General features: G+C 51.1%; 1 protein-coding gene across 2 annotated transcripts in view; it reads right to left on the reverse strand.

Annotated features, from left to right (window-relative positions):
- LOC144805654 (uncharacterized) overlaps positions 1–5,837 on the reverse strand; it is a 57,294-nt gene extending 51,457 nt beyond the window's left edge. Inside the window, exons 1-2 of one of the 2 annotated variants that reach the window (XM_078672176.1) lie at positions 5,637–5,837; positions 5,436–5,510 (exon numbers count right to left, since the gene is read on the reverse strand). The gene's annotated coding sequence lies outside the window, so the exon portion shown is untranslated. Of the gene's footprint in view, positions 1–5,435 lie in introns of both variants that reach the window. The other variant, XM_078672175.1, reaches the window with a different exon arrangement.
- Between the last annotated feature and the right edge of the window lie 4,557 nt (positions 5,838–10,394).

Here is a 10,394-nt window from a genome sequence, read left to right on the forward strand (position 1 = left end):
CAAAACATGTCGTGTAAGGTGTCATACGATTTGGAATACTATCCCCTCGCCAGTTCTGGCGACGGGGATAGCATTCCACCCCTCTAGAGGGGTAAGACATGTTACTTTACTTAAAGGCGGTTAATTTCTAAAAGGACCTTAGATCCACAAAATGGATGCCTCTGCCACAGACAGAAGTCTGACCCCCTGAAGCTGACCGAAACTCAGCCAAATGGGGCCTGGACAAAGGGTTTCCTGTCGCAGGGGGGTGTTACCACCCTTCAGACAGGAGATAGTGGATTGTAGCAGGGAGGTTTGAAAGAAACCAGACACTGCTGGGGGCGCACAAGGCTGCCCCTTGCATAATCCGGCCAAACCGGTTCTGGGGCACTCCAGCCCTCGTGCCAGGGCGGCCTGGATCAAAGGAAAGGGGTGTATCCACCCCCTTCCTGGGTCCCACCCATAGGAGGGGACCTAGCAGGTAATCCAGCCCCCCAGATTCGAATAAGAGTGGGAGCAGTGCCAAGACACTTCAGATCATCCTGAAATCACCTTTAAACTAAGAAGACGACTGGACTTCGACATTCTGATGAACAGAAGACTGAAGAGCATCTCCCTTGTGGCCTAGGAGGGGCCACCCTGTGAACACAGGCACCACCCAGCACCTCGACATCTGCTTTGCCGCCGCCTCCCGCCGGAGCCCGAGTGCAGAGCCTGACAAGACCCAGCTTCCCAGACTTCTCCCAGCCCGATCCACAGTTCGTGCAAAGAAGGGACCCGTGGAGACACCGAGAGACGTGGGAGCGGACATCTTGAAAGACCCCCGAGACGCTGACTGCGCAGCACCCGAGGCACCCTCAACTCTGTGCTTTGGGGTTTGAGAAGCCCCACAATCGAGCAGCATTTGCACCAAAGATCAGCCCTCCAGCATCTCCACGATCTGCGTGGGGCCCTTTTGCTTTGTGCCACTCGACTCGCCATCCCGGCCGCTTGTCACGTGGTCAGCGGCCATCTTGGCGACGAAACCTACAATTTACACTGTGGGTCTGGTTGCTCCAGACCTGCCCTCGCTCCTGTAGAAAGGAGTACCCGCTCTGACCTTGCTGGTCCGAGTAATAAGCCTTTTTCACTTTCCCCGTGGCTTGCATTAGCCAAGGCTTGTTTGCTTCAATCGAGTTGCCGACACCGCCATCAGCTAGAGCCTTCGAGGGACAGCTCGTGATCGACTTCTGGACGTCCTTGACCTCTTCGTGTCCACGTGGCTGCAGAGAGAAGCAACACCTCATCACCTGTTTGCACCCGACTTTGCCTGGTTCCAATCTGGTTCCACGGTGGTCACTGGTCAGTGACTTTGAACACTGTCCCCTCTGCTTTCAGGTCTCCAACACTTCAGATCCACCCTTGGATCCACCGGACACTTCTCCTTCACATCGCCTGCAGCATCTTCAGCTTCAAGCGCCAAGAACCTGCGTGTCAAAACCCGACGCCACTTCGACCCTGTGCACCCGCTTCCTGTGGGTGAGGTAACTTTGCTCCGCCGGTGTTCCCACACTGGTACACATCTCTAGGGTCTGTGTCTTAAGTTTTGTTCCTCTAGGTTCAGCGGAAGTGTCCTTAAACTTTAACTTTACAACTTTTACGCACCACTGGTTAACATTGGTGCATGCGTGCGCTTTCCGCACTGCACCCGAATCCCGCGGGCTTTTCCCGACTTCAGCACTGCTTGTCCTGACTGCTCCCAGCGATTCCCTAGGCCCTAGGCCTAACCACTGTTCGATTGGTATCCCTTATACCACTTGTTTAGTATATGGTTTGAGTGGCCCCCCGCCCTCATCCATAATTGTGCAACTTTGCATGTTTAAACTGTGCTTTTGATTTAACGCTTGTGCCCCTTTATTCATAAAGAATACTGGGGATTGTTTTTAGTAATAAACAAATATATTGTTATAATATATACTTGTGTGGTGTCCTTTCATTTGATATTACAGGATTGTATGTGGTAAAACAGCTCGCTTAACACGACCTCTTAAGTTAAGCCTTTAGGCTGCTTAGTCCATGCTACCCCTAGGATAGCTTGTCTAATAAGGTTGACTTACAACCAGACACCATAAGGGATTGTTTGGTCTGATAATCGGTGGTTCCAGAATTGGAAACATCACCTATCAGGCCAACTTCTCACATAACGTCATCAAAGAATGGCAGTTCTTTGAAAACTCCATGAGTTCTTGGATAATAATAATAATAATAATCCACATTTGTATAGCGCACAATCACCCGTTAGGGTCTCTAGGCGCTGGGGGCCGTCGGGAAGATTAAGCAAGCTATTGCCCAGAGTCGCATGGTGCTGGGCTAACCTGCCGCCGGAGCCGGGGATCGAACCGTGATCCCCAGGTTCCAGCGTCAGTCGCCCTGGCCGCGGCGCCACACCTCTCCCTGGATAGATCAATATTCAAGCAAGGGGAAGTTCCTGACTGCTGAAGGCGAGTCTGTCCAAGAAATCATTGTGGCTTTTAGGAACTAGTGGAAGTATCCATGTCTGTATTTGGATTGTATGGGCTATGTTTAAATATGGTTATGATTTCTATGCCTATATTAGGGCAAGGTGATTTATACCTATATAAGGGCATAATCGGGAAAATTACACTAGGGTCCTAAAATCCTATTTAACAGTACAGCTAAGGAGGGTATGCATGCTACACCTGCACACAATAGCTGGTCCTGATTGGACTACTGGCTACTCAGTGAGAGGGCCAATGACTGGGTTACGGATGTCACGATCCACCCACGCACATTGTCGGATCATAATCCGGTGCTGCTCGCCTTTAAACATGCAACTAATGTACATTGCCCATACATATGGCGCTTCCGTGCGCATGCTCTTTTGGATAAGCTGTATAATAATACTGTCAGGGAAGCCATCAAACAATATTTTGCTGTAGACACGGGTACGGTGGACAGTGCATCCACACTGTGGGAAGCTTTCAAAGTGACTATTAGAGGGGTTTGTATCAGCACCACAGCGGGTATTCTTAAAGATGTTCGAGGCCAACTAACACAGGCCGAGCACTAACTAACAGGTTGAGAACGGCAATACACAGACAATCCCTGTCCTGAAACCCTAGCCGGTATACAAGAACAAAAAAGGAAATACGACTCACTGGCAGAATCGGAGATCCGCTACATTGCACGGAGACATGTGGCGCGAGCCTATGGGGAGGGAGGGCGCCCAGGCAGAAATTTGGTCACTATAATAAGAATTTGTGAGGACTATCACCACATAACTAAGCTCACAGACAAGCAGGGCACGGAGCATTACGGCCCCGAGGCGATAGTGAAACAATTCCGCAGATTTTACTCTGATTTACACACAGCACGGGGGAGTGTGACGGACGCGGACGCCTATCCATCCGGCATTGCCTGTGCGTGGCTGTCGGGTGGCCACCGTCAATCTTTGCCAACCCATAGATGAAGTGGATATAAAGGCGGTGGTATGCACGTTGCCCAACCAAAAGGCGCCGGGGCCAGACGGGCTTACAAATGGATTCTATCAAGAACACATCGATCTGCTTGCGCCTTATCTGCTTGAAATGTATGCAGAGGCACATGAAACTGGTGTACTTCCACCGTCCCTCCGCCAGGTCCTGATAATTACGCTGTTAAAAAAAGAAAAGGCCCCGGACAGGCGCGAATCATATAGGCCATTGTCTCTGATAAACTTGGACGCTAAGATACTGGAGAAAATATTAGCTACCAAGCTTCAGCCCCTCATGCCCGGACCAAGCGAGATTTATCCCAGAGCGCTCCACGTCTAATAATTTGAGAACTATCTTTGCCAAGTTCCATGTAATGAACCCTGAACTGCCAGCCGCCGCGGTCCTCCTGACGCGGCAAAAACATTTGACTCCATTGAGTGGAGTGACATGTTCCATGTACGGCGCCGCATGGGATTCCGGCCACTGTTCCTGGGTTGGATAGTACTTTTGTACAACAGCCCTGTGGCACTGGTGCAAGTGGGGGGGACTCACAGCACACCCATTTCAAATATATAAACCATATTTACAAGCTGACCGGTGCCCTCACACCTAAGGGTAACTTGTGCATCATACATTTCAAATACATTCACCAAGTCTACCACACGCCTGTTAAACTACAGAGATGAGGCCTTAGAGAAACTAGTAACGGTAAAAGATGTGGAAAGCCGGAAGCTAACTTCTTACATTTGGCGTGTGGGTGCAGAAGAGGGCTGTTGTTCTGGGAAGGGGTATTGCAATACCTACAGGAAATGACTGGGATTGTATTGCAGTGTGTTCCGTCAGTATGTTTGCTATGCCATGTACCTCACTTAAAGGGTGCGATGGGAAAATGTGTGCGCGCTGCGCTGTTATTGGCCAAGCACCAAGTTGCGCTGCACTAGGAAAGTGCGTTGGCTCCTATGACTAAGCGTTGGGTGAAGGATATGGTTTATTGTAATGAAAATCTTGTATTATATGTAGAGGAGATACCGGTTGAGTCAAGACCCAGGGATATATATGGTAACATGTACGTCAATACCTTCTAAGACTGGCTTCCACTGACACACAGTTTGATTAGCGTCACTACTAATATAATCAAATGATGTGCTGCCGCAGGTTATGCTTAATTGGTCACTGCAAATGCTGATAAGTCAGATACTGGTTTTGTTTAAACACTGTTGGGGTAAAACTCAGTCACAAATGGTTGTATGGTTGTTCATATTGCACTGCCTAACGTGGCATGGTTTCAAATGCCAATACATTTATTTTTATATGAGATACTCAGACACTATATAAAAAAGGTTGCAATGTGAACAGAAAAGACAAATTGATATCACAGTCAAAAATATTGTTGTGTCTTTTAGCAATAAAACCACATTTTAAAAAGCTCCAACCGTCCCACTAAATTTTCACTTTTAGGGGAAAAAAAAGGTGCGCTCCCACTTGGCACGAGAGTTGAGGATCAAAAGGGAGAAGGAATACAAAAGGAGAAAGTAGAGGGATCCGGGCGGAGTTACAGTCTCGGACGTGTAAAAGGCGCATATATTTGGTCAGTTTTGTGAGACCTTAAACACGACAGAGGGAGGGACAGAGGGACAGAGCCAAGCTGGATCCCTGGAGGAGGTCACAGAGAGAGTCACTGGGAGCCCCCCCACAGAGGAGGGGTTCAGGGAGCACCGGGGACCCTGAAGCTTCAGACAGGCCCGGCCCAGAGGGGCGACTGCGCAGCTCTGACTGGACATTGAGCTCTGAGCTCACTGCAAGATTAGTGTCCATTTTAAACATACGACGGTCTCTGCGGGGGGACGGGGGGGGGGGGGGGTGTCACTGACCCAGGACTCTCTCAACCCTGGGTGGAGGGCTGGATTGGAAGAGTCTGGCTCGGCCGCCATGAACGCCCCCCCCACCCCACCCCACCCCACCCCCGGTCTCCCAGTCGCGTGCCTGGGGTCGGTTGGTGACGTCGGCCTCGTGCACCTCTCCTCTCTGGGGTCAGTTGGTGACGTCGGCCTCGTGCACCTCTCCTCTCTGGGGTCAGCTGGTGACGTCGGCCTCGTGCGCCTCTCCTCTCTGGGGTCAGTTGGTGACGTCGGCCTCGTGCACCCCTCGTTTCTGGGGTCAGCTGGCGGCGTCGGCCTCGTGCACCCCTCGTCTCTGGGGTCAGCGGTTCACCGCTGGCCTTCGGTGCTCCGCTTCTTCCGGGTTCTTCTCTTCCGCGTTCTCGTGACGTGCGGGTTGTTCTGCTGTTTTATAGGTCCCTGGGTCGTGACGCGATGTCCAGGCAGGCAGCTGTGAGGGTCAGCGCGCGGGTCACGCGCTCAGTGCTTCCTTCCCATGGCCGGGCTGCCCCCCCCCCGCCCCTCCCTCTCGCTGCGCCCCTCCCCCCGCACTGAAGGGTCTTCTGCCCCCCTCCCTCCCTGAGAGACACATCGACCGCCCAGGGTCACAGGAGGCGGAGGTGCCGAGATTCAAACTCCAGAGCGGCCGCTCCGAGCCTGCCCCCCCCCCCCCCCCCCCCCGGCCTGCAGTGGGGGGGGAGACACTCCTGTCTGCCGAGGATCACCGCCTGACACGCTGAGCTCCGGGCCCCCCCCTGGTCTCTGCGGCCCCCACTGACTGCATCCCAGAAGCCCCCCCCCCCCTCACGGGCGTTGCCCCCACCCCCTGCCGCTCCCTGCACTGCCTCCATGTCAGGCGCGGGCTCTGCGGACCCTCATCCGCCGCTGTCTGCGCTGCTCTCGGCCCTCTCCAGTCTCTGCGCCGGGGTCCGTTTGAGGACTTTGGATGCACATTGAACACCCCCCCCCCCCCCCCGCAGCAGTGACATGTTTTAAAGCGGGCTGCATGTAGGGGCTGAGATGCCGCCTTCGTGGTGGCATGTTGTGTCCTGTCGGTCATGCAGTTAGATGTGAGTGCGGCTCCTGTGGGGGCCTCCCTCCTGGACGGTGGCTCTTTTCGCCTGCTTGGGCGTGGAGCAACCACTGACTATGGTCACCACTTATTGCAGGGTTTGTCAAGAGGGTGACATTTACACATTGGTTATTTCATGCGATTTTATAGGGCGCAAAGTACTTTACCCGAAGGTGTCAGTGCGCTTTTCAGAAAGGACTAGGTATGTTACATAGACTTCAACATCTAAGCGACAAGCTCAAAAGCTCTAATAAACTTATGAATGATAGTCAGCACAATATTTTAACACATATACCCGTGGTTGGTTACATATTTACAACTTGCAAATAATTCAAGCATAAGATACTAGCATGCCATGTGTATGTATCCTCTCTGGAAGAGCATTGAGGGGAGTTTTAACCGTTACTAAGTTTAACTAGTAGAGTTGTTTATATCCACCAGTTCTTGAATACCCTCCACCTGCTGAGCAAGAATATACCCAGGGTGGATCACATTTTTGACCCATAGGCAAAGCTACAAAATTTGGCCAGCAGCAACATTCGTGCTGCCGTGGGGTTCTAATCCTGATACCTTTATAAACTCTAGGCAGATTGTAGCACAGTTGGTATTCGCCTTACTGTGCATAACAGTTCTGTACTTGTAATGCCTCACAAAGACCAGGATATCTAGTTTTCTGTGCTAACAAAAGGGCAGACGTTTTTCTAGCCTTCCTCAAGGTTTATTTACACTCCACCCTGGCATATTTCAGCCTTGGTGAGGACAGTGCATATGGGGGCATGGGTAATGTTTTGCATTGGTAGGCTGGCAAGCTCAAATGAAATAGATGCACCCATTGTCAGCAGACCTAGCTCAGGTAAACAGTACTCCCGTTTGGCACGCATATGAAATTGTTCATGTGGGTTGGGCTTTGTGTAAGGTTGGACCAAGGGGTTGCCCTACAGTGAGGTATTAGGATACGTTTTAAGTCCTGCAGCTTGCAACCCCCGCAAGGGTCCCGTCTTGCTGTAGGTGCAAGGTTATGGGTGGAGTTATATATATGGATGCTATGACAGATAATAAATAATAATAATAATAATAATAATAATCCACATTTGTAAAGCGCACAATCACCCGTAAGGGTCTCTAGGCGCTGGGGGCCGTCGGGAAGATTAAGCAAGCTATTGTCCAGAGTCACATGGTGCTGGGCTAATCTGCCACCGGCGCTGGGGATCGAACCGTGATCCCCAGATTCCAACGTCAGTTGCCCTGGCCGCGGCGCCACACCTCTCCATGACAGAAGAGTGAACCATGCGGCACGAATTGCAAAACATTCAGCATCATGTTTTAACCCAATGACCAAGACAGAGTCTTGAATCATTAGGCCACAGGGAAGCACAACAGAATAATTCTAAACCTGTGGTATCTGGTTTTTCCCGCCCTCCACCCCTCGCTATCCTCGGAGGGGATTTCCAAGAAAACCATGTGGTAGATACAGGACGAAGAGCCTGAATGGTGTGGCACGCTATGCCAGGAAAAGTTTACAGCTTAAAAGTTTTAACCCTATGCCATGATAGGCTAATCGTCCAGGCCAGAATCATGGGGCCACCGGGTAACTCGACTAGGTATGTTTTAGCGTACAGAGGGCACATGTGGTTTGGTGCAGGGTAATTCCTCCCACTCCACCACGTGCCAGCCAGAGGGGGGGTGACTGGTCTTAGAGGAATATACTTTATTAATCTATACTGATTGGCTTTAGCACTTTCACTTTCCTGAGGCGGAAAGCCAGGAAAGTTAGGCAGCACATCTCAACTCTGGTTTTAAAAATTTGTTTGAATCTGTTTTTACCTTCTTCTCTTGCTCATTTTGCACTCGGCTACCTTCATTGCACTGTGTATCACCCCGCGCAGCCGATTAGGCGCTGTCGCAGGTTGATCCGGGGGTGAGCTGCCATCTTGCAGGGAGGCGCAGGGTTGGCGGTCTAGTTCTTTCGACCCTCCCGCCCTCTCAGGTATTTAAATCGCGCTGTTCCTGCCGCGCGCTGATTGGCATTAGCACTTTCACTTTCCTGAGGCGGAAAGCCGGGAAAGTTAGGCAGCACATCTCAACTTTGGTTTTAAAAATGTGTTTTAATCTGTTTTTACCTTGTTCTCTGCTCACTTGCTCATTTTGCACTCGGCTACCTTCATTGCACTGTGTATCACCCCGCGCAGCCGATTAGGCGCTGTCGCGGGTTGATCCGGGGGTGAGCCGCCATCTTGCAGGGAGGCGCAGGGTTGGCGGTCTAGTTCTTTCGACCCTCCCACCCTCTTCCTGTTTAAATGTCTGGCACCTCCCATCCGCGCAGCGAGTCGGGCCGATGGCGCTCCCGTCTGCGCCCATACGGGCCCAGGGGCCACGACCCCTGACCAATTTACGTCACCTAGGCTCATCTATGGAGCTGATCAATTGCATGCTTTGAAACCCATACCTATCCATGCAGCTGTTACCTTTGACATGCTTGATCAGTTCCCACAATTTTGCCCCCATTGCACTTTCTCTTTGGATGTCCCACAGTTATGTAACTGTTTTGTTCAGCGGACCATTACTCCTTTTTACCCTAGTTATACCTTTCTCAGCTTGAATTGTCGCTCCCTGCATAAGCATAAACGTGAGATTTTTGATCTTCTCACTGATGAATCCCCTGATGTGTTATTCATCACTGAAACATGGCTCCACGAGAGCTCCGGTCCAGACATCGCGGAAGCTTTACCCGTTGGCTACGCCATTGCTAAAAGTGACCGACCCAAGAAAACCGGGGGTGGCATTGCAATTATATTTAAGAACGCATATCTATGCCAACTCGATCCGGTCACCTTATGCAATTGTGAGGCAGCGTATTTCAAGCTTGCTCTTCATCCTAAGGTCACCCTCACTGGTCTTTTAGTGTATCGTCCTCCTGGCCCAGCTAATGCCTGGCTGGTACAATTCTCGGATTATATAGCTTCGGTTTTAACATCCTCCAGCAACTTCTTGGTTGTTGGGGATCTGAATGTCCACTTGGAGAACCTGCCAGGTCTTTAACCACGCTAAAAAGTACCTCCATCCTAATAACGTGCACTCGCATGTCCTCTCTCTCCCTCCCTCCATCCCCCAATCCTGGGCCCACTTCAAGTCCCTGGCCGCAATGGTTTGTCTCGTGTAATGCTTCCGGTCAGTGTTCTTGCGAACCCTGATTTTAAATCTTCCTCCTCCCTGATGAAAACCAGCTCAGTAAGGCAGGCGGCTGCTTGGAGTGTTGAAAAATGTACTCTGTGAGGGCAGAACGCGGACATAGACAAGCGGGATCCCCGTAGGACACTAAATGCCCATTCTAGGGCTGGGAACATCGAGCCCTCTAGGGGAGTGCCCTTCTTTGAAGTGAATCCCATCTCCATTGGAAAGTCAACCCCTTACACGCAAAAGTCCCACCCCTATGTAATTAGCATTTGTTCAAGGACCCTTTACCGTTTTGAAAAGAGGTTTGCCCATCCCAATTTAGAGAGCCCCCACCCTTTTGATGATTGCCCTGTCCTCAGAGACGTTTGCTTTGTTAAAATTCTTAAGAGAGAGGCCTTCCTCGTTTGGGTTAGTTCTGACTATTTGGCATGAGTTGTGTCTACTTCGATGTAGCCTGGCGCTTTACAAGCTTAATAATTCCATACAGTCGCAGAGGTTTCCTTTGAATCCGTATTTTCTTTCAGAATGCCTTCCCTCCAGTGATTTAGCATCAGTCAGAAACGTTGTATACCCTACACCAAATCAAGTCATTTCTGTCGTCTTGAGGACTGCCTGCAACAGGAACATCGAATTGAAACCACAGTTACAAATTCGTCCAGTCTCTGAAACAATGTAAAAGGAATATGTTTGGGGAAACCTCTGCCTCCTCCCCCTCCCCAGCCAGCTTGGTGCCGCCAGCACCTCCGCTCTCTCTCCCCGCACACAGCCTTGCTCGCATTTCTCCTCCCCCTCCCCAGCCGCCAGCACCTCCCCTCTCTC

The sequence above is a fragment of the Lissotriton helveticus genome (genome assembly GCF_964261635.1).
Source record: "Lissotriton helveticus chromosome 1_1 unlocalized genomic scaffold, aLisHel1.1 SUPER_1_unloc_17, whole genome shotgun sequence".
Lineage (NCBI taxonomy): Eukaryota > Metazoa > Chordata > Amphibia > Caudata > Salamandridae > Lissotriton > Lissotriton helveticus.